This window comes from Polypterus senegalus, chromosome 8, assembly GCF_016835505.1.
Source record: "Polypterus senegalus isolate Bchr_013 chromosome 8, ASM1683550v1, whole genome shotgun sequence".
In the NCBI taxonomy this organism is placed as follows: domain Eukaryota; kingdom Metazoa; phylum Chordata; class Cladistia; order Polypteriformes; family Polypteridae; genus Polypterus; species Polypterus senegalus.
Genome location: NC_053161.1, coordinates 189,659,579 through 189,681,625, shown reverse-complemented (window position 1 = coordinate 189,681,625; position 22,047 = coordinate 189,659,579). Strand labels below are relative to the sequence as shown.

Genomic DNA, 22,047 nt, shown 5'->3' with positions numbered 1-22,047 from the left:
AACAGACATGAAATGCGTGTGTTTCAAACGACAATCTATTATTTCCACTCTAAAACTCCACTTCACTCCCAGAAAATCAATCAAGGCATGAGCTGGGAGAAGTTTGTGCACGTTTTAAGTCGGTGAGGGGATGGAATAGCCAGATACTTGCAGCTTTTCAGCACATTTAGATGACAAAAGACGCTAGCGGAGAGGTGAGAACGGTTTTAAGAAGCGATTTAAGGTGGGACGGATTTACAAGTTTTTTCGTAGGCTCGGGTAATTCTAGTGTTAAGCATTGAAGACAAGTGATACTGAAGATGCCACACTGTGGTCTATTAAACTTCTGTGGAATTAACTGGACTGTTACTTAAATACTGAGGTATAAAGGAAAGACAGAAATTTTCCCTCTCATGTAAAAATGAAAACCATCCAGTAGGTACTATACAAATGATGATTCAAATGAATATACACATACAGACACACTCATTTGTATAGATATTGCAAATATACATACTATTTATAAGTTTATTATAAATGTATATAGCTCACTAACTAACTATACATGGCTGTGAGCATTTTTAACCAAGAAAACTAGATAAAGAATTATATAAAAAAAGCTTACCGGGGACTGACTTTTGTGAAATAGCTAACTAAATGATAATGACAAACTATTTAACAGAATACGTGCTTCACGGAGATTGATCAAGACGTCTTTTTATTCTCCAAACACTGACATTAACAGAACTATCAAAACTTTGTTCTTTCCATAAATAAGATAGACAGACAGACAGACAGGCAACAGTATCGCATACATTTCTCAAATCAGTGAATTATGTCGAAAAGAAATTAATCCTATATCAATTGACACACGCTACACGCAGGCAAGCGGGCAGAGAAAGTGGAGATAGATGTGAAAGGCGCTAGATAGATTTTATACATCGGGCAAAAATAGCGACCACCTGATAACAGTATTAGCTATAATCAATGAGATCATGAATTAATAAATATAGATAACCTTGATCGACATTTAAACTTAACGATTTACTTATGGAAAAAAAAAAGAAAAAAACGCCTCAGCACGTCTACGCAGGCAGGCAGAGCGGCGAAAAGCTAAGAACAGCAACCGCCGAAACGGAAGTGGCGCCCCCGAGCAGACATGAGTCGAGGTAATTCTTAGTAGCGAAAACCAATCAGATCGCTTTCTGCTACCAAGATTCTACCAAGAATTGAAAGCTCGGGCCAATCGTGGCCCGTATCGGCTTTCAAGAATTGGCGAATCATGGCTCATGTTGGCTACCAAAACTCTCCAATATTATCCACTTGCAGAGCCACAGCACCATACGTCACCGCAGTTGTAGACCCGGAAGTGGCCTCACCTTTGTTTCGTAAAATTACTTTTGGAAGGTTTCGGCAGGTCTCGGCAAAGCCCAGAAAGTAACGTCGGGTCAAAGACCCGTTCAGAAATTAAGCGATAAAAATGAGAAGGAAAAAAAAGTACCTCAAACCAAATACGCATCATTGTGAAGTTCAGAAGGTTTCTGTCATCACCTCGTGTCATACATCAAACTAAACAATACGGATCGTTTCTGTGAAATATTAACATTTACGTTATGTTCGGGACTGTGGGAACCATCTAACACAGGGGTTCTCAACGTCGGTCCTGGGGACCCCCTGTGGCTGCAGGTTTTTGTTCCAACCAGATTCCTAATCAGTGACAACACCTGATAGCACTGATCTCATTTAATTAGCTGTTTATTTTTTTCTTTTATTCGACATTCAGAAAAGCATAGCAGCATGATTTTTATATTTATAAGACATTTATAAATATTTGTTTTTGCTCTAGATTTAAATTCTTAACTCTCTTTTGTTGATTTCATTATACTTTGCCCTTTCTCTGTGCAGTTTTTCCCCCTTCATTGTATCTTATTAATGACAATTTAAAACGAGCAGATCAGATACCCAGGCAAACACTGAATACTCAAAGGCTGCAACTACTTTAGAGTTAGACCCATTAATTAGTAAATAATGGTTTAATTAAACAATTAGAACACCTAGAAAAGTAGAATGAAAATCAAGATGAAAATACTGTTAAAAAGAAAAAAAATACATTATTCCTATATAACTGCTTGGCACATTTTAATTTTTTTTTTTGTTTTGTTTTTTTTTAATAAACTTAAGTTGTCTAATTTCTATATTGTTCCTTAAACACAGAACTTGGGAAAAATCAGTTCACTTAATTAGCCCATGAGTTCAATTAAAAACAAGAAGCTGGTTGGAACAAAAACCTGCAGTGACGTTGAGAACCCCTGATCTAACATGTCGACAAAATTAAAATCATCAAGATCTGTGTTAATTGAAAATAGTTTTTTAGTTTACATTCATAAAATGAAGTATACAATATAAATTATAATGTTTACACCACGTTAGAGTTTAGTAAAACGTAAATAATAAAAATGATTACGTTTTTTAAAATGTACTATGCATGTGTACAATATTGTTCTAAACCAATTTAGAATTAACATTTAATTCATTTAATTAACATCTAATATTTTTAAATACTGTATGCATGTGAAGAAAACGGCAATACATATTCTACACTGAATTATGCTATATATTAATTGCCTTATATAGAACTGCTCTAGTTTTTGTCACTTATTATTATAAATGATGGGCAATCAAAAGAAAAAAAAATACTAAGAAGAACACAATTTATGTAGCACCCTTCCTATGCCCAAAATTCAGAAAGAACAACAGGACCTACACTGGCTACAAATAATATATTCACTAAATATATATAAATACAGGATATACAAAACATTCCAATAGAATAAAAGACAACAATCCAGATTAAAATATAACATATAATACAACAAACAAATCTTGAACAAATAACAAATTGTGATAAAAATGCAAACCCTGAGTACCTGGACAGATAAAGGGGGTAAACTGAAAGAAGGGGCAGAATGGTCTGTTTAATGTCTTCCTAAACAAATTAGTTAAAAACAAATGAATGGAGTCGGCTGATCTCATTAATTTAGGGATGTCAGTCCACAGTCAGGGCGCTATATACAGATGAAGGCCCTGCTGTCACCCACAGAGTGCAGGTTAGTGTGGGGCACATAGAGAGGATGAGTGGGCAGGTCAATAACAGAATTTGATATTCAATCCTGTAAGACACAAGGAGGAGTGAAGGTGCAGCAGGATGGCTGTGATGTGCTCACTGTTGCCAGTTCTTGCCCTTACTGTTGCAGTTGAGCTTTATATCAGCTGGAGCTGTGATATAAGGTTAGAAGTGGCACCTGCCAGTAGTGACTTACAATAATCAATGTGGGATGTGATAAAAGCAGGGACAAGTTTCTCAACATTCGAAAAGGACAGGAATGAGCAAACACAAGGAATGTGAGACAGGTGGAAGAAAGAAAGTTTCTTAATGTGGCTTACATGGGTGAAATAAGAAAAGGAGGAATCAAATTGACACCAAGATTCTTTGCATTAAAAGAAGGTCTGATGAGGTCACTACCATGAATGGTTGAAGAGGAGTTTGTTTTCTTAAGTTGAACTTTAGTGCCACTTTGCAGGAGTTCAGTTATGTTGCAATTTAATTTTAAAGAGTTTTGGTCTGTTCAAGTTTTAATTTTAATTTCACTGAGGTAAGTTGTGAGCTGAGAAAGCTGTGATGAAGTGTCACTTTTAACACCGAAATAGATCAAAGCATCATCTGCATAAAAATGATAAGCCAGTCCAGACTTACGAACAACCTGTTCAAGGGGAAGCACAGAGATACAGAAGAGCAGAGTATGTCATTTCATTAACAAGGGGAAGTCAGAAGGAGGAACTCCTGTGAGAAATTAAGGCATGAGGCTTACCCTGGGCATGACATAAGCTGCATGGCCACAACGCCAAATGCAATGACTTACTTTTACACAAACTGGGACAGCAGCTCTTCAAGAGGAAGGTAACAATGCTTAGTACAATAAGGAAAAATAAGAGTGAAATAGAGTATGAGATCAACATGCGGATCGGTGCAGCATCTGCAGTGATGCGGGCTCTTCATCGGTCTGTCGTGGTGAAAAAGGAGCTTAGCCGTAAGGCAAAACTCTCAGTTTACCAGTCGATCTACGCTCCTACCCTCACCTATGGTCATGAGCTATGGGTAGTGACCAAAAGAACGAGATCGCGAATACAAGCGGCCAAAATGAGTTTCCTCCGCAGGGTGTCTGGGCTTTCCCTTAAAGATAGGGCGAGAAGCTCAGTCATCCGGGAGGGGCTCAGAGTAGAGCCGCTGCTCCTCCTCCTCATTGAGAGGAGTCAGATGAGGTGGTTTGGGCATCTGATCAGGATGCCTCCTGGACGCCTCCCTGGTGAGGTGTTCCGGGCACGTCCAACCGGGAGGAGGCCCCGGGGAAGACCCAGGACACGCTGGAGGGACTATGTCTCCTGGGTGGCCTGGGAACGCCTTGGGATTCTCCCGGAAGAGCTGGAAGAAGTGGCCGGGGAGAGGGAAGTCTGGGCCTCTCTGCTTAAGCTGCTGCCCCGCGACCCGACCTCGGATAAGCGGAAGATGGATGGATGGATGGAAAATAAGCCAGTACTGCCATCTCAACTGCTGGCCATGCAGAATAGGCCAGTGAAGACATGGAAGTTTGTCTAAACAAATGAAATATCGTTGGTGCACAATGTGATCTGCACAGAGATAGGAGATTCCATAGCCAGAAAAGATGATGGACTATAATGCTACAAAAAGATTAGTGGAGAATTTAGACAAAACGTTACGCTGGATGCTGGCCACAGGCAATTTTTTTAACATACTGAACATATCAGAAAAAAATACTTTTATAATCTCGACAGCCTTGAACTGAGACTGGAACAGGGAGAAGGAGAGGAGCAGGGTAAACCATTGGTGACACATCGCATGCTACTGGGACGACATGTGCCAAAGACCCCAGCATGTACAACCATTGTGTCGATTCCACAGTCCAATCTACAGGGGAACCAATGACGGCACCCGTAGTGTGTATGCATAGTAAGTGTGCTTGTGTTTCTCACTGGATGAACTGTACAGTTATTACGGTATTGTGTAGAAAATGAAAATATTCAGTTCTGCTTGATAAACAAATAGAATGTGATCTGAGGGTAAATAATAAACAGGTTATTTACATTGCTTGTTAAAATAAATTGACTATCTGATTTTAAAAAAAAAAAAAAAGTCCCTCAATAGTACATACGTAGCAAAAATATAATCATAAGTTGAGATTCAATACAATTATATTTCATGCTTCTCAAAGAGAAAATAAAATATGATGTTTGTAAACTACTGCATTTGTGAAGGACAGAAGTGTGGGGCTACCAAAACTATCATTGAGTGTATTTCAGCAATTTGTGCATTGACTTAGAAAACCATAAATATTACATTAAAATATACTGCTCAAAAAAATTAAAGGAACCATTTTTAATCCGAGTATAGCATCAAGTCAATGACACTTATGAGCTATTGATCTGGTGGTCAGTTAAGTAGCCAAGGGGCTTGGTTATCAGTTTCAGCTGCTTTGGTGCACTGCTGGGGCGGGTAACAATGAGATGACCCCCAAAACAGGAATGAATGGTTTAACAGGTGGAGGGAGGCCACTGACATTTTTCCATCTTCATTTGTTTTGTCACTCATTTTGCATTTGGCTATGGTCAGTGTCACTACTGGTAGCATAAGGCCATGCCTGGACCCTACAGAGCTGGCACAGGTAGTCCAACTTCTCCAGGATGGCAAACACACATCAGTATGTGCCATGCCAGAAAGTTTGCTGCATCTCCCAGCACAGTCTCAAGGGCACTGAGGAAATTCTAGAAGACAGGCAGGCAGTTACTCGAGGAGAGCTGGACAGGGCAGTAGAAGGTCCTTAACCCATCAGTAGGACCAATGGAACAGAAGGAGCACTGGCAGAGCATACAAAATGACCTCCAGCAGGCAGGCCGGCCACTGGTGTGAATGTCTCTGAGAAAACAATCAGAAACAGACTTCATGAGGGTGGCTTGAGGGCCCGACATCCTCTAGTGGGCACAGTGGAGCTCAACTGGCATTTGCCATAGAATGCCAGGATTGGCAGGCCCACCACTGGCAAGTGCCCTGTGCCTTTCACAGATGAGAGCAGGTTCACCCTGAGCACATGTGACAGATGTGAAAGGGTCTTTAGAAGCTGTGGAGAATGTTATGCTGCCTGTAACATCGTTCAGCATGACCGGTTTGGTGGTGGGTAAGGGATGGTCAGACTGGGGAGGCATATCCATGGAGGGGGACACAGACCTCTACAGGCTAGACAACGGCACATTAACTGCCGTTGGATATCGGGATGAAATCTTTGGACCCACTGTCAAGACACTGTATAGCTTATGTCCAGGGCAACCCTCATGCCTTAATTTATAATATAATAATTAAGTTATCTTAATTTTATAATAATATAATCTTCTATCACAGCTCCAGCTGATTCAAAACTCAACTGCATGAACCAACTACAGCGAGCACATCACAACCATCCTGCTGCACCTTCACTGCTCCCTGTGTCTTAGGATATCAAATTCTGTTCATGACCTGCCCACTAAGGTCCTCTCATTCTGTGCCCCTCACTAACCTGCACTCTGTGGGTGACAGCAGGGCCTTCAGCAGTATATAGCACCCTGACTATGGAATGACCTCCCAAAATTAATGACATCAGCTGACTCACTTCATTTGTTTTAACTCATTTGTTTAGGAGGACATTAAACAGACCTGACATTTGTCCGCTTCCTTCAGTTTACCCCCTCTATCTGTCCAGGTACTCAGGGTTTGCATTTTTATCACAATTTATGCTGTTTCTCCAAGATTTTTATGTTGTATTTTTGTCTGAATTAGTCTTTTATTCTTCTATTTGAATGTTTTGCATATTCTGTATTTACCTTTATTTAGTGAGATATTATTTGTAGCCAATGTTATATAGGTCCTGTTCTTTCTGAATTTTGGACATAGGAAGGGTGCTACATAAATAGTGTTCTTATTAGTATTTTTATTTTTTTTTTCTTTTGATGGCCCATCGTTTACAATAATAAGCGACAAAAACTAGGGAAGTTCTATATAATGCAATTAATATATAGCATAATTCAGTGTAGAATATGTATTGTCGTTTCCTTCACATACATATTTAAAAACATTAGATTGGCTTAAATGTTAATTCTAAATTGGTTTAGAACAATTTTGCACACATGCATAGTACATTTTAAAAAACGTAATCACTTTTATTATAAACATTTTACTAAACTCTAACGTGGTGCAAACATAGTTATATTGCATATTTCGTTTCATGAATGTAAACGAAAAACTGTTTTCAATTAACACAGATCTTGACGATTTTAATTTTGTCTACATGTTAAATGGTTCCCACAGACCCGAACACAACATACATTTTAACATTAATATTTCACAGAAACGACCAGTATTGTTTAGCTTGATGTATGACACGAGGTGATGACAGAAACCCTCTGAACTTCACAATGATGCGTATTTGGTTTGAGGTACTTTTTTTCCCTCTCATTTTTATCGCTTAATTTCTGAACGGGTCCTTCAACCGAGGGCTTTGCCGAGACCTGCCGAAACCTTCCAAAAGCAATTTTATGAAGTCAGTCCTGAAACGAAGGTGACATCACTTCCGGGTCTGTTACGGCGGGTCTACAACTGCGATGACGTATGGTGCTTGTGGCTCTGCAAGTGGATGCTTCTCACCAAAACTCGGAAAGGGCGGGCCAACCCCTTGTCATTGAACATACTCTGCAAAAGCTTGTTCGAATGGGCACGGTCGCTACCCGATCTGCGGTGCCTACCCGATTTGCGCACGCATGCGCAGAGCTTTACTATTACGAGACTGTCCGATCTGCGTTTTTTTACTTTGCGACAGGAGTCCCCATCCGATTTGTCTCGCGCACGCGCTCTCTGCTTAATTAAAATTAATTTCAAGACGCTGCCCGATTTGTTCTGCGCATGTCGAATGTTTTACGACACACGTCACTCGTCAGGTTTGACTTGTACTTGTGAGTCATTTTTGTGTTGTTGTCTAACTCCGTCTGTAAGTGGACTTGTTACTGGAAAAGATGGCAACTTTTGAATTTTATAACGTCATGGAAGATGTGTCGCCTGAAAAATTTAACTCCAGTCGAATAAAGAGGGAGCGAAATGAAATGCGACATGTGTTTGTGAACTTTATAATGGCCATCTACAGCTTTTTGTAAGTACATCACTTTTAGTTAAACCACTTCTTAATCTCGTGGTTTAATCGTAAAAATCACAGCATTTTCCGTGTTTGGGTTAATGGATTAATAGATGTATGTAATTTATTTCGTAACACCCTATTAGTATTTGGTGATGTGTTTCTTTTAATATTTGTCCACATTTTTTATATTAAAGAGCGAATGACGTGTTAATAATTAAGCAAAACAATGTAATCGAGGGGTCGAATTAGGAATAGAATTAGGAGTGCAGGACTGACACTCGACCGGTGTAAATGTGCCCTCCAAAGCCATCTTTTTTTATTATGTTGATATAAGATTACATCAATGCAATAGTTTTTCCATAATAACGTTAACAAATTATAATGATGAAGGCTAAATTACATACAAGAGTAGCAACAACTAAGTTATTACAAGAAAGCAGGATGCGGATAATAGCATTACAAATTGTTAATGGATTTCTTTAACCTTATTTAGTAGAAAAAAATTCCATGGTTGAAAACAGGCAATTTTAAAATTTATATCCAAAGCCATCAGAGAAGTGTGGTGTGCGTCTGATGTGGCACAGTGACAGGCTGGGCACCTGCTGTTGTCACGTGTTGTAAGGTTATAGAAGTTCATACACATACATTTAACTGAATATAATGCAGGAGCCTTGCTCCTTAGAGAGAACTTATTTCTTATTGCTGCAGTTAGAAAAACAATGCCCCTTTATTGTATTATTTCTCTTGATCCTATAGGATGCCTGGTGGTAACCAGCCTTCCATGTGGCTGAACAGATGCCAGTGTACCCGAATTCTCAGACACAACTGGATGTTCTTTTCTTCTGTTTTTAAGATTTCCAGTTCGAGATGATGTGCAGTTCATGTTAGATTTGCTATTTCTACAGGTAAGACTACTGAGGCTTCCAGTTTCAAAAGTAATTTGTGCACAATTCCTACAAAGCCTCCCCATATTTATTACTTGATTGGTAATATTTTGCTGCCTTGAATACTGTACTGTATGTCTGCTCACTCTGTCCAGTAACTAACACGGCTTTTTAACTTTAGACAGAAAGCCTCAGAGTGTGAATCCTCACAAACACAGACACTGAGGTGCATCAGTACCAGCACTTCACTAAACAGGGATATTGTTCTGTTTTGCAAAATAAATTTATTTTCTTAAGTTACTGTGCTTTGTTGTTGGATTTTGAAAGAACCAAGACTTAATTTTAAATTAATACAAAACTAAGGCAGGAGTGAAAAACAAAGATGTATTCATGTAAGTAATGAACACCTGAGCACATCAGATTAGAAGTTCAGATATACAGAGATTGTAACACAATGTCTACTGTATGTGTAATGTAAAAGGAAAAAAAGTAATGCTACATATGACAGTTAAAGTTGGGGCTCTTTAAAAATCCAACAAAAAAAGACAATTAAGAATAATATTAGTTACACTTTACTCTAAGCAGACCTTTATCTATTGTGCTGGTTTACTTTGGTAATAATTGATCTACAGGTGAACTAAGAAAGGAGGCAGAATAAGAAGTAAGAGTACACTTTATCAATGTTTAAACTCTGTGAGTGATCATTGTGTATCTACTGTGTTTATATTTTTAACAGTTACAGTGAAGTAGAAGAGTCCGGTCGTGTTATGGGGCAGCAGTTAAAGAAGAAGGATGGAGAGATGTGTGCCATGTTGAAGTAGTGGCTGGCCCTCCTGCCTGGTACTTCTAGAATCCTCCATCTCAATCTCTGGTCTGATCTGCTGTGCCTTTGCCAAGTGATCAGGAGGTATTGGCCTTTTTGTCTCGGTCTCATTACACTGGCTGTCTGTCTCACTTAGAATTGATTTTAAGGTTCTATTAAATAATTAGAAGGCTTTGAGTATTTTAGACCCTGCCTGTATTTTGGAGTATCTGCTCCCAATATTTCTTTTCTCAAACGTTACTTTGCTTTTTATTCCAAGATCAACCATAAAAACCAGCAGCTTTCTGTACTTGTACAACAAAATCTGGAGTGCTTTGCCAATAGAGAAGTGCCAGGCTACAAATGTCAAGCATTTCAAAAACTTCAACAAGCCCACTTTTCTAATTTGACTTTTTCTTAGTTACTTGCATTGGTTGTAACAGATTAGAAATGGTACTGTGTACACTTTGTAAGCTCTGCACTGGGCACTAACCTCTGCTGTTTTTCTGTTTTTGTCCAGTTTATTGCAATGGTGCCCACTGCGTCTCCACCATCTGTTAAATCAACTCCAACTGCCTGTGATAGAAGAAAAGTTCACAAGACGTCCTGAAATGGAATTGTGATTGGAGTGAGACGGCCACAATCATGTATGCTGGGATGTGCAGAGGGGGCTGTGCGGGCTTTGGCTTGGGACCCCCAGAGGTTTATTATCTCCAGTGTCCTTGAAGGCTGCAAGTTTGTCTTTGTCTCCAGCCATTTGACCAGGCAGTGTATTTATTACAAAGGACAAGGAACCCTCCATTTGCTTCTTATTTACTTTTATAATACCTTCAGTTTTCTTTGTAACTGTATATTTTTGTAGAGCAATTTGAGCTGCACTTGTAAGCAAAGGTGATGTAGAAATATTATTAGTGAACAAATGTTAAGGGACAGATCAGGAAAAATGTCAGTTTAAAAAGAACACATTTTTATGGAATATTGCTGGATAATAACTCTTTGACTCTGAATAGCATCTTGTTCATAAAGCTAAAATAGCATTTTTCCTTTTTGACAAATTTAGTGATTAACTTTTATTGTGTTCAAAACCTTGGCTAACATGTTTTTTTAAATACTAAGGTAAAAATCTGTAAATATATTTGTGTTCTCCTTCCCTAAATTTTTAACACCTCTCCTTGTTGGCCATTTTCATTATAGTTGTGTTCTAGTTAAATGCATTTACCATTTATACATCTTTATGATTACTGAATTTTCTACTCATAATATATACATATAAATGTGGGTGTGTATATATATATTTTTTTTTTGAGAAACATTGTTCACAGATCTTTCGCTTTTATTTTTAAAAATACCATTTATTTCTTCAATAAAAAAATGTATGAATAAGTGTATTGTATTTCCTTTTTTTAAAGTTATAAAAATGAACTGGCTCTGTGTCAATATGGGTGAATAAAACCACTGACATGAGATGAGGAGTCTGCACACAAACAGCGGTGTGTTATGTTGATTAAACTTGTAAGAAAGAATATCACTGCCCTCAGTCCACATTGTGTTCACCATAAACTGAACTACTTCATGCTGTTTAAATTCTGCTCAGCTAGGGGAGAATATTTTATTTTACAGCTGTTAAATTCAGTTCAGTTTAATTATATTAATAGGTAAGTTCGTTTCTCAGCTGGTTTTACAGAGACGCCTTGAAATAACATTAAAAACACATCATTAAGAACAAACATATTACAAATATGAACTACAGCAGCAAGCACTTACTGTAAAAAATAAAACATCAAATAGATTGATTCAAGTGATAACAGCTCACTTCCTTAATTTAAGTCTGCTGGTATAAAGTTAAACTTCTCTGTAAGATTAATAGCCATTGGAATAAATGAGGATTTTAACCGGTGGCTTTATGCTCTTCATTTCTTCAGCATCTGACCTGATTGCACAACTGAGAACGAATTAAAGAATTTTAACAAGTGGACAGTCAGCACAATGAAATGCAACACAGTGTTAATTCTTTTCTTTTTTTTGAAAAAGGATCATGTATCCAACCAGTTTTACAGAAGTATATTAGGTTTTGTAAACCGGATGCCTTAAGACAAATGGCAATTTTATTAATAATAATTGACGTCTAAAGATATTTTTTAACAAACACAATTTGCTCATAAGAGGGAAATTGCAACAATAGATCAAAACGGAAAAGAAACTTTATATGATTTATTACGTGAGTGGGAAAATAAAAACACTACTTATACATATATATATATATATATATATATATATATATATATATATATATATATATATATATATATATATATATATATATAACCTGCTAAATAATACAAAGAGTACACAGCATGTGTTTCGCCGTAATTGTGGCTCATCAGGTGTGCACACCTAAGCTTCTTACGGCGATCGAACATTGGACATCAACGTTACGCCACAAAGGGTGCTTCGTTTATTTTGCAGGATGAATATTTTTATTACGGTCAACTAATGTGGAACTAAAATGTATATATCGTAATGTCAAGTTGTACAGCATGCACAGTTCTGATCGGGCCGTGCCGTAAAGTGGATTTTTTTGTTTTTTTCATTAAACGCATGCGGTGTTTGTCACTACCTGATTCCCGTTGCCGGCCCAATCTGCGTGCGCGTGCGTATTGAAAGGCTACGTCATCACACACATTACGGTGCTGCCCAATCTGTTTAACGCATGCGCGAACACTTTTACGGCATGTTAGGCATTCAATACGCCTGCGCGCGCAAATCGGGTAATGACAGGCACACAGAGGCTTTGCGATTTGCGTTTCATTCTGAACTTTATAAAAATGTTACTCACGAGTACCGGTTTGTGCAGATATATTTACATTCACGTACACATTTTTTGAATGATTTTTTAAACATTCTTGGTGCAGTTTATTACAATTATTAAATATGTGTGTAAAGAGAGATATAAGAAAGAATAATGTATAAATATGATAAACATTGAATTATATAATCATAATTTCATTTTTTATACTTAACTCTGATTTCACAAATAGTTCATATCAATGCTAAACGGTGGTTTGAATCCTACAATGCAGATGTAGATGTTTATTTTTCTTTTTTGATTAAACAAAAACTGTTTAATGAATGATTTGTCAAGGAACACACGGACAACAAGCATAGTTAAAAATCACACTTAAACTGCCTGGCCATTCTACTGAATCATAATTATAACAAATAATAATGCATTTCACTTACTTATATAGCTCCTTTACCATGGTCTGAGACGGCTGCACAGATAATCAAGAGGGGTACAATAAAAATGAAAGCACAATAAGAATGAATAAATAATAGTGCACAGCCTTGTGTTTGTATGTATTTATAAAATTTGGGAAGCAATATATTCTAGTTGATGCTGACATTTAATTAATTTGAAGTAGGTAAAAATAAATATTTGGAAGTATTGCAAAGGGAAATGTTTATATACTTAGAGTAAACATCACACACACCATTTAGTTATATATTATAGCTATATAGAGATACATATAGATTAAAATCGTCTGAGTATTAAAGGTGTAGGTCTATTTTGTAAGCATATTTTATAACATCAATGTTAATAGAGTACAACTATAATTATTATTATTCTGTATTAGCATTATATGAGCGATTTGTGAAATTAGTGTTAATTATAAAAAATGAAACTTGAACAATGTTTATATATTATATCTGTCTTTACACGTTTTGCACACATATTCAATAAATGTTATAAACTGCACCAAGAATGTTTTAAAAAAAAAATCATACAAAAAATGTGTACGTGAATGTAAATATATCTGCACAAACTGACACTCGTGAATAACATTTTTAGAAAGTTCAAAATAAAACTCAAATCGTCTGTGTGCCGACTCGAACAAGCTTTTGCAGAGTACATTAACTGACAAGAGGCTGGCCCGCCCTTTCCGAGTTTTGGTAGCCAACACGAGCCGTGATTCGCCAATTCTTGGTAGCCGAGCGAGCCGTCATTGGCCAATTCTTGGTAGCCGATACGGGCTGCGATCAGACACCCAGGCAAACAACACTGAATAATCCGAGGCTACAATCCTTGGTAGAATATTGGTAGCAGAAAGCGATCCGATTGGTTTTCGCTACCAAGAATTACGTCGACTTATGGCTGATCGCTCTTGGACGGGGATAGTTTAGCACTACCATAAAGAATGAATGGGAAACGGTTTAGGGAGTTTAGCTAAAAAAAATCTGTGACTGCCGAGGAGACCGGGATTCGATTCTATGACGGAGGGGATGTGTTTTTTTTTTTATGTTTTAGTAGCATTAAATGTCAAGACTTTTATTACCAAACACGTTTAACACCCAACATGTGCTCTAGGAGTTGCACCGGCATTACTCGTACCACAGTTCCATTCTGTGCACACAGTTCACTATGGGGCATTCTGTTCGACCGTCCTTAAATATATCAATCCCATCGCGTTTTCAAATCACACCCTCGTGATCTCGTTTAATTTCCTGGTGGCTCTGATCGCTTCCACAAGTCAATGCGAAAATGATAAAGCTTATTTTCCTTTAAAGTCAGGAGACCACACGGAAAACGAAGCGGCCATGACAGTAGCCATTGATTCAGACGACTCTGTCTTTACCTGATCCGCGCTGCTTGCCAGCGACTTTTTGCTTCGTAAGATTTGTCTTGCTTGGCACTTTATTTTAAAAAGATATTTGCTGTTCTGCACTTTCCTCGTCACTGGAACTCGAGTAAAAAACAGCTGGTCTTTTCGATTTTAACAAAAACATTCAACGTCCCTGGGTGGGCTCGAACCACCAACCTTTCGGTTAACAGCCGAACGCGCTAACCGATTGCGCCACAGAGACTAGACTTCGCAAAGATTTTTAAATAATGTAGGCAAGTGATTAGAAAAGGATTAATCGCCATGTGAAGATGATGTTCTGTATAAACTAGCTGAAAGAAATCGTCAGATGAATACGAAGCTGCTGGACATTTGAAAGCGATTTGGGCTTTTAACGAATGTACTAAACCGCTACGATGTATGGCAACAAGTACCCGATTACAAAATAAGACAAGCTGAATATTGACGGGTAAGCTCGCTAACAGGTCCCCGCGCGGATGCTGCGGATTCTTCAGCTAAATCTCATAAATCGTTTTCCCATTTAATATCACCGGAGACGGAGAATTCATTCATTCATTCTAAACCACTACCGATGCAATATAATTTTCGCCACTTCTGTTTTGGGGTCGCTCTTCCGCAGCTTTCGCGTCAGCGTTCATAAACAGGCTATATATAGCGTTTTTCCTTTTTGTTACATAAATCGCACAGCGTAAAATATGTAATGCTCACGGATGATACTGTTCAGTCGATTTCCGTCCATCTATCTAGACAGCACCTTCTTTATTATAGTGCCTTTTGTCTGTTATGCAGTGCCCCATCTGTATATTTACTGTACAAAGTGTATTCCCTATCTATATATCTATCCATCCATCCATCTTATGCTGCTGGGTGCCACAGTGCCATCAGAAAGATCATGATCAACTGCCTTTGGTTTAAATCCCATGCCTGGTTGATTTCTGTGTGCAGATCCAAACTAAGATTATATTACCTGGTGCTTACAAAACAGATGTATTCAATTCAGGGCCATAAGTGAGCCAGACCCTTTCCCAACAGAATCACAAACAAGACAGCAATATTATGTTGTATTAAGGATTACTTGTGTACTGTTCTGTGTATTGTATTGACCCCCTTTTTTGACACCCACTACATGTCTAACCTCACTTGCTGTCTCACTTTGAACTGGTTTTCCCAAGGTTTCTTCCATTTTTTTCCCTTACAAGTGGTAGTTTTTTTTGGGGGGAGTTTGTCCATGTGTTCTTAGAGCAGGGGTGTCGAACCCCAGGCCTGGAGGGCCGCAGTGGCTGCAGGTTTTCATTCTAACCCTTTTCCTAATCAGTGACCAGTTTTCACTGTTAATTAACTTATTTTTTGCTTCATTTTAATAGCTCTGTTTTTAAGGATTCAGTTCTCTCAATTGATTCTTTTCTTCAATAAATGACAGCCAAATAGACATAAGACATGAAACAAGCCAACAGATGACCAGCTAAATTAGGGCTGCCAACTCCAACCAATTTTACTCCAATCACCTTCTTAATGTGAAGCCCATTCTTGCTGTTAATTACACTCATTATTTAATTCCATGGCTTGTTGCTGCTCTCATTCTGCCACAGCACTGTCAAAATGTTTTGGCCTTACTGAGACCTTCACCTTTATTTTATTTTATTTATTTATTTATTTTATTTTCAGATATTCTGTGATGGGCACAGGTGAGCTGGTCATGTGATGGCTTGTTTTGTTTCTTATTATTATATGGCTGCTAATTAAGAAAAAACAAAGAAACAACATAGGAGTCAAGTTAATTAAAATTAAGGCAAAAGAATATAATTAGCAGCAAATACTGGTCAATAATGAAGACGATGGTTAGAAGGAAATCCTGAAGCTACTGCGGCCCTCTAGGACCAGAGTTCGATACCCGTGTCTTAAGAGAGTCAAAGCTGGGGGGATGTCAAAAGACAGGCCTGTTAATGTCCATTGCTGCACTTCTTGTGGGATTTTAAGCTGTACAAAAATAAGTTGTATTGTATTGTATATATTGTCTTTCCTGCCTCTATCTACAGGTAGCTATTTATTATATAAACCTTCCCAATCAAACTAGTACATAGTGCCCTGTCTGTCTATTGTCTTCCTTGCCTATTATATATTGCCTTCCGTATCCATCTACCTACCTGCCAGGGCCAGATTAAAACTTTTAGAGGCCCTAAGCACTTAACAGATTTTGATGCCTCCCAACCTCTATTATTACTACTTTATTATTTTTATTATTGTAAAAATATGTATTTTTTCTATTTCATGTGGCAGCTGACTTTTGTGTAAATTTAGTTCACCTGCACTATTTGCAGTTTTGCACCAAATGCTCCATGTTCAATCCGGTAATGGACAATTTCTGTGGTGCTTCCCTTCCCTTGATGCACTAAGCACATGTTTGTTTGCTTCATGGTTAATCCAGCCCTGCTACCTACCAACCTATCGTCTATTATGTGCCTTCCCCATCTATCTATTATAATGTGATTTTCCTGTCTATCCGTTTCTTGCAGAAAATAAAAACAAGGACAACTGTGCATGTTAAGAGTCTCAATTCTTTTTTAAATTACTAGGAGGCTTCACCCCCTGCCTGTGCTACGCACCAGCAACTTCGTGTCTCTGCCACTCACAAACAAATCTTTTAATTCTCACAGATAGACACCTTCATTGGGAAGAAACACTAAATTTTCCCAGATAGCAACATGAATTAGATGATCTACAAGTCTCTGACTTAAAGTTTAAATCCGAACAATATATTCAATCATTTTGCTGTTCCATTATTTCACCGAGTGATAATTTCCATTTGTTTGTGCTAATACAATCTTTCAGGGCTGTGGAGTCGGTAGATAAATGCTCCGACTCCTCAGTTTCTAAATCTTCCGACTCCTCTGTATGTATATACTATGCTACTGTATTCTCTACATCCACTGAAGGAAAGGAAGGCAACATACATGTCATTTCACCACAGAACTACTGGCTAGGAAGCCAACACTCTACTATAATGCCAGATTAAAGACAAACACAATTGATTGGCGGCCGCAGATTGCGGGTGTCCGCATGGACGGGCAGATCCAGCTTGCCAAAAATCTCGACCACCGCCCCCATCCAAAGTAATGTGATGCCTCTGTCTGCTGCAGTGGCTGTCTCCTCTGTCAGCCAGCCGGAAGTTTAGTGCATTGTGTCAGATAGACAGATAGGGAGATCTGTGTTCTCGGCTCCTTCGGCCCCCTTCACTAGCGCATAGCAAAGGGGAGCCAACGGAGCTGAGAACACACCAGATGATTTTTCAGGCGTTTGACGTGTGATGACTCGTTGAACGGCCGAAAAATCAGCAGTGCACCTGTAAATGTATGGGGGGCTTTAGGCTAAGTTCAAAGTTCCCTGAAACAGTGGAACACAACACAATGGAAAGCGGTGCCGCACCTTACATCCCATATAGTGATGCATACAGTCAATGAAAAGCATGCTTCATGGTTACTTGACATGTTCATTTTGTGGTAACATTATGCACTGCATGCATTGGGCTTCTTCCAGCAGAGAAGTAGTTCATTATGACTGTTTGCGAATTGGGACATTTCAACTTACTCTTTTAATTCCCATTTAAATTTAGTAGGAGTCGGTTAACTTTTTGCCGACTCTGACTCCAGGTACCCAAAATTGTTTCCGACTCCGACTCCACAGCCCTGCTAATTACCTTCATAATTTAAAACACTTCAATTATGTCTCCTCTTAATCTTCTTTTCCTTAAACTGTGAATCAGCCTAATTGCTCTTCTCTGGACTTTTCTAGTGCAACTGTGTCCTCTTTGTAGACCAAAACAGCATCCAGTACTCCAGATGAGGCCTCACCAGTGTGTTATAAAGCTTGGGCAGAACCTTTTGTGACTTGTACTCCACACATCAAGGCGCTATATAACCTGACATTCTGTTAGCTTTCTTAATGGCTTCTGAACACTGTCTGCCAGTTGATAATGTAGACTCCTAAATCCTTCTCATAAGGTGTACTTTCAATTCTCAGACCTCCCATTGTGTATTCAGACCTAACATTTTACTTCCTACATGGAATATGTTACATTTACTGACATTAAATTTCATCTGCCACAAATCTATCAAAGCCTGTCTGCAAGTCCCTCTGTAATTATTCAATTGATTCAAGTTTTTAACTTATATTCCTTTCCAATTCATTTTTATATACAGTGGGTACAGAAAGTATTCAGACCCCCTTCAATTTTTCACTCTTTGTTATATTGCAGCCATTTGCTAAAATCATTTAATTTTTTTCCTCATTAATGTACACACAGCACGCCATATTGACAGACAAAAAAAGACTTTTTGAAATTGTTGCAGATTTATTAAAAAAGAAAAACTGAAATATCACATGGTCCTAAGTATTCAGACCCTTTGCTCAGTATTTAGTAGAAGCACCATTTTGAGCTAATAAAGCCATGAGTCTTCTTGGGAAAGATGCAACAAGTTTTTCACACCTGGATTTGGGGATCCTCTGCCATTCCTCCTTGCAGATCCTCTCCAGTTCTGTCAGGTTGGATGGTAAACGTTGGTGGACAGCCATTTTTAGGTCTCTCCAGAGATGCTCAATTGGGTTCAAGTCAGGGCTCTCCACACATACCGCTTAGAATTAAGGCCAAAAAGTTCTATCTTGGTCTCATCAGACCAGAGAATCTTATTTCTCACTATCTCAGAGACCTTCAGGTGTATTTTAGCAAACTCCATGCGGGCTGTCACGTGTCTTGCCTCTCCTCAGTGTGTGGAGACAACCAGGCACTGCTCATCACTTGTCCAATACAGTCCCCAAAGTGAAGCATGGCGGTGGCAGTATCATGCTGTGGGGGTGCTTTTCAGCTGCAGGGACAGGATGACTGGTTGCAATCCAGGGAAAGATGAATGCGGTCAAGTACAGGGATATCCTGGACAAGAATCTTCTCCAGAGTGCGAAGGACCTCAGACTGGGCCAAAGGTTTACCTTCCAACAATGCAATGACCCTAAGCACACAGCTAAAATAATGAAGGAGTGGCTTCACAACAACTCTGTGACTGTTCTTGAATGGCCTAGCCAGAGCCCGGACTTAAACCCAATTGAGCATCTCTGAGAGACCTAAAAATGGCTGTCCACCAAGGTTTACCATCCAACCTGACAGAACTGGAGAGGATCTGCAAGGAGGAATGGCAGAGGATCCCCAAATCCAGGTGTGAAAAACTTGTTGCATCTTTCCCAAGAAGACTCATGGCTGTATTAGCTCAAAAGCGTGCTTCTACTTAATACTGAGCAAAGGGTCAGAATACTTAGGACCATGTGATATTTCAGTTTTTCTTTTTTAATAAATCTGCAACAATTTCAAAAAGTCTTTTTTTGTCTGTCAATATGGGGTGCTGTGTGCACATTAATGAGGAAAAAAAAATTAAATGATTTTAGCAAATGGCTGCAATATAACAAAGAGTGAAAAATTGAAGGGGGTCTGAATACTTTCCGTACCCACTGTAAATACTGTATATAGAACCTTGAGTCACGACCATAATTCGTTCCAAAACTCTGGTCGCAACCCGATTTGGTTGTGCCCCGAACTAAATTTCCCCCATAGGATTGTATGTAAATACAATTAATCCGTTCCAGACCGAACTGTATGTAAATTTATATTTTTTAAAGATTTTAAAGCACAAAAATAGTTAATACCATAGGATGCGCAGTGTAATAGTAAACTAAATGTAAAAACATCGAATAACACTGAGAAAACCTTGGACAGAGAAAACTAACATCGCAAGAGTTCACGCTACAGCCTTACGAACCCGCTCGCTGTAAACACTTTTAAAAAAAAGTTTAAAGCACAGGGAAAAATTGAAAACTCCTTAATTTATATAAAAAAATAACCATAAACAACCAAGAAAACTAACCTTGCACACACGCTCGTCTAACCGAGAACAATGTAGTAGTGATGGGCCGCTCAATACCAAAGTTTCGACACCGTATCGAGCTTTCGAAGCACTGGAACTCGAAGAGCCGCTTCGAGACTTGTTTTCAAATACGCCCATCACGTGATTTTTTTTTGCAGCACGCTAGCGTAATGACGTCATTGATAACTGCGCAGTCGAGAAGGGTCCGGCAGCAGGTCGCAGACTTGGCCTTCCACGCTCCGCCCCACGACCGCCCACAGTCCGTAGAAAGAGAAGGCGAAGAGCGGCTGTACAGTTTTTCCAATTCTAAAAAGAAAAGGAGCTGAAAATGTTTTCCGCCACGGAATAATGGCACAACAGAACACCAGGTATGGACTCACAGAATAAACAGCTCAGTATATTTAAAGAAACTTTAGATCCATTAAACAAAACTAATGAGATGTGCGATTATATACTGTATAGCGAATCCAAGTGTTCTCTGTTTATCATTACTGACATATCCTATTTTTAAGCATATCGTTTTAATTATTTTTTACCTCTTTAATTATTTCTTTTTAATATTTGCCATATTATTTCGTCTATATTAACGTTTTCACTTATTTATGAGATGTTATGTAGAGAAACTGCAATGTTAGTGTACAATATTAAAGGTATTTATGTTTATCGTCGTCATTAATGTTTGTTAAATATCTTATTTAACTTGATTTTTCTGTAGTGAAGTTAGGTATTTATAAAAGCACGTTAGCGCTTTCTGCCAAATTAGTGTTACATATTATTTTTGTCTTGATTTCCACAGACATATTTCTCCATAAAGGCAGAGAATATAAAAACAACTTTGATTACATTGATTAAATATCCGAATGAATCCAAGTGTCCTCTTTGTAAAAAGCAAAGAGACTACAGCATCCTGCTGCCTGCCTTCAGAGTCATGAAGACCACATTGTCAAGTATGCAGGTAGTATACTGTATGTATGCTAGGAGTGTGTGCTTGCAAAAATTACTGACGTTTACACTTCTGAACTAGAACTTTTTAAAATACAGTTTAAAAAGATGAGCATTTTCCGTTGTTTGGCAGGTTTTACTATTTACAGATGTAACAGATGTAATTTAATATTTTTCTTTGATTTTTTTTTTTTTTTTACCCCTTGTATTAGGGCCTCCCTAGTGTGTGCTTGGTGTGTGTGTATGTGTGTTTGTGTGTGTGCCCTGTGGTGGGCTGGCACCCTGCCCAAGGTTTGTTTCCTGCCTTGCGCCCTGTGTTGGCTGGGAATGGCTCCAGCAGACCCCTGTGACCCTGTAGTTAGGATATAGCAGGTTGGATGATGGATGGATGGATGTATTAGGGCCTTCCAAGTCAGATGATTAGCCATTACTGTGAAATTTCCATGTTGATGGTATGACTATTTCATATTGTAACTATCTTTTTTTGTATGTCTGTATTTAATGTTGTGTCCAGGTTTCCAAAGGACCACTTTGTGGTGTCTCTGTACTTCATCCTCGAGGCTCCCTTCAGTTTTAACGAGGTGTGTCTCAACTTTAGTCCTCTCTTCTTTAATTGTAGTATTTGTAGAGGGAGAATTATATCTGGTTACTGGTTCCCATTTT

At 38.5% G+C, this 22,047-nt stretch overlaps 1 protein-coding gene, 1 long non-coding RNA gene and 1 other non-coding gene across 3 annotated transcripts in view; 1 reads left to right on the top strand and 2 right to left on the bottom strand.

Moving 5' to 3' along the window:
• Positions 1 to 20,560, bottom strand: part of LOC120534539 — a gene marked incomplete at its 3' end in the record, with an annotated part of 28,112 nt that extends 7,552 nt beyond the window's left edge. Inside the window, exon 1 of the mRNA XM_039762137.1 lies at positions 20,443 to 20,560. The remainder of the gene's footprint in view (positions 1 to 20,442) is intronic.
• trnan-guu lies at positions 14,686 to 14,759 on the bottom strand. The gene has a single exon. It is a non-coding gene; the product is annotated as a tRNA-Asn (tRNA).
• A 63-nt stretch (positions 20,561 to 20,623) lies between the features above and the next one.
• LOC120534540 lies at positions 20,624 to 22,014 on the top strand. The gene is made up of 3 exons (XR_005634791.1): positions 20,624 to 20,810; positions 21,239 to 21,397; positions 21,899 to 22,014. It is a non-coding gene; the product is annotated as an uncharacterized LOC120534540 (long non-coding RNA).
• Positions 22,015 to 22,047: the final 33 nt, after the last annotated feature.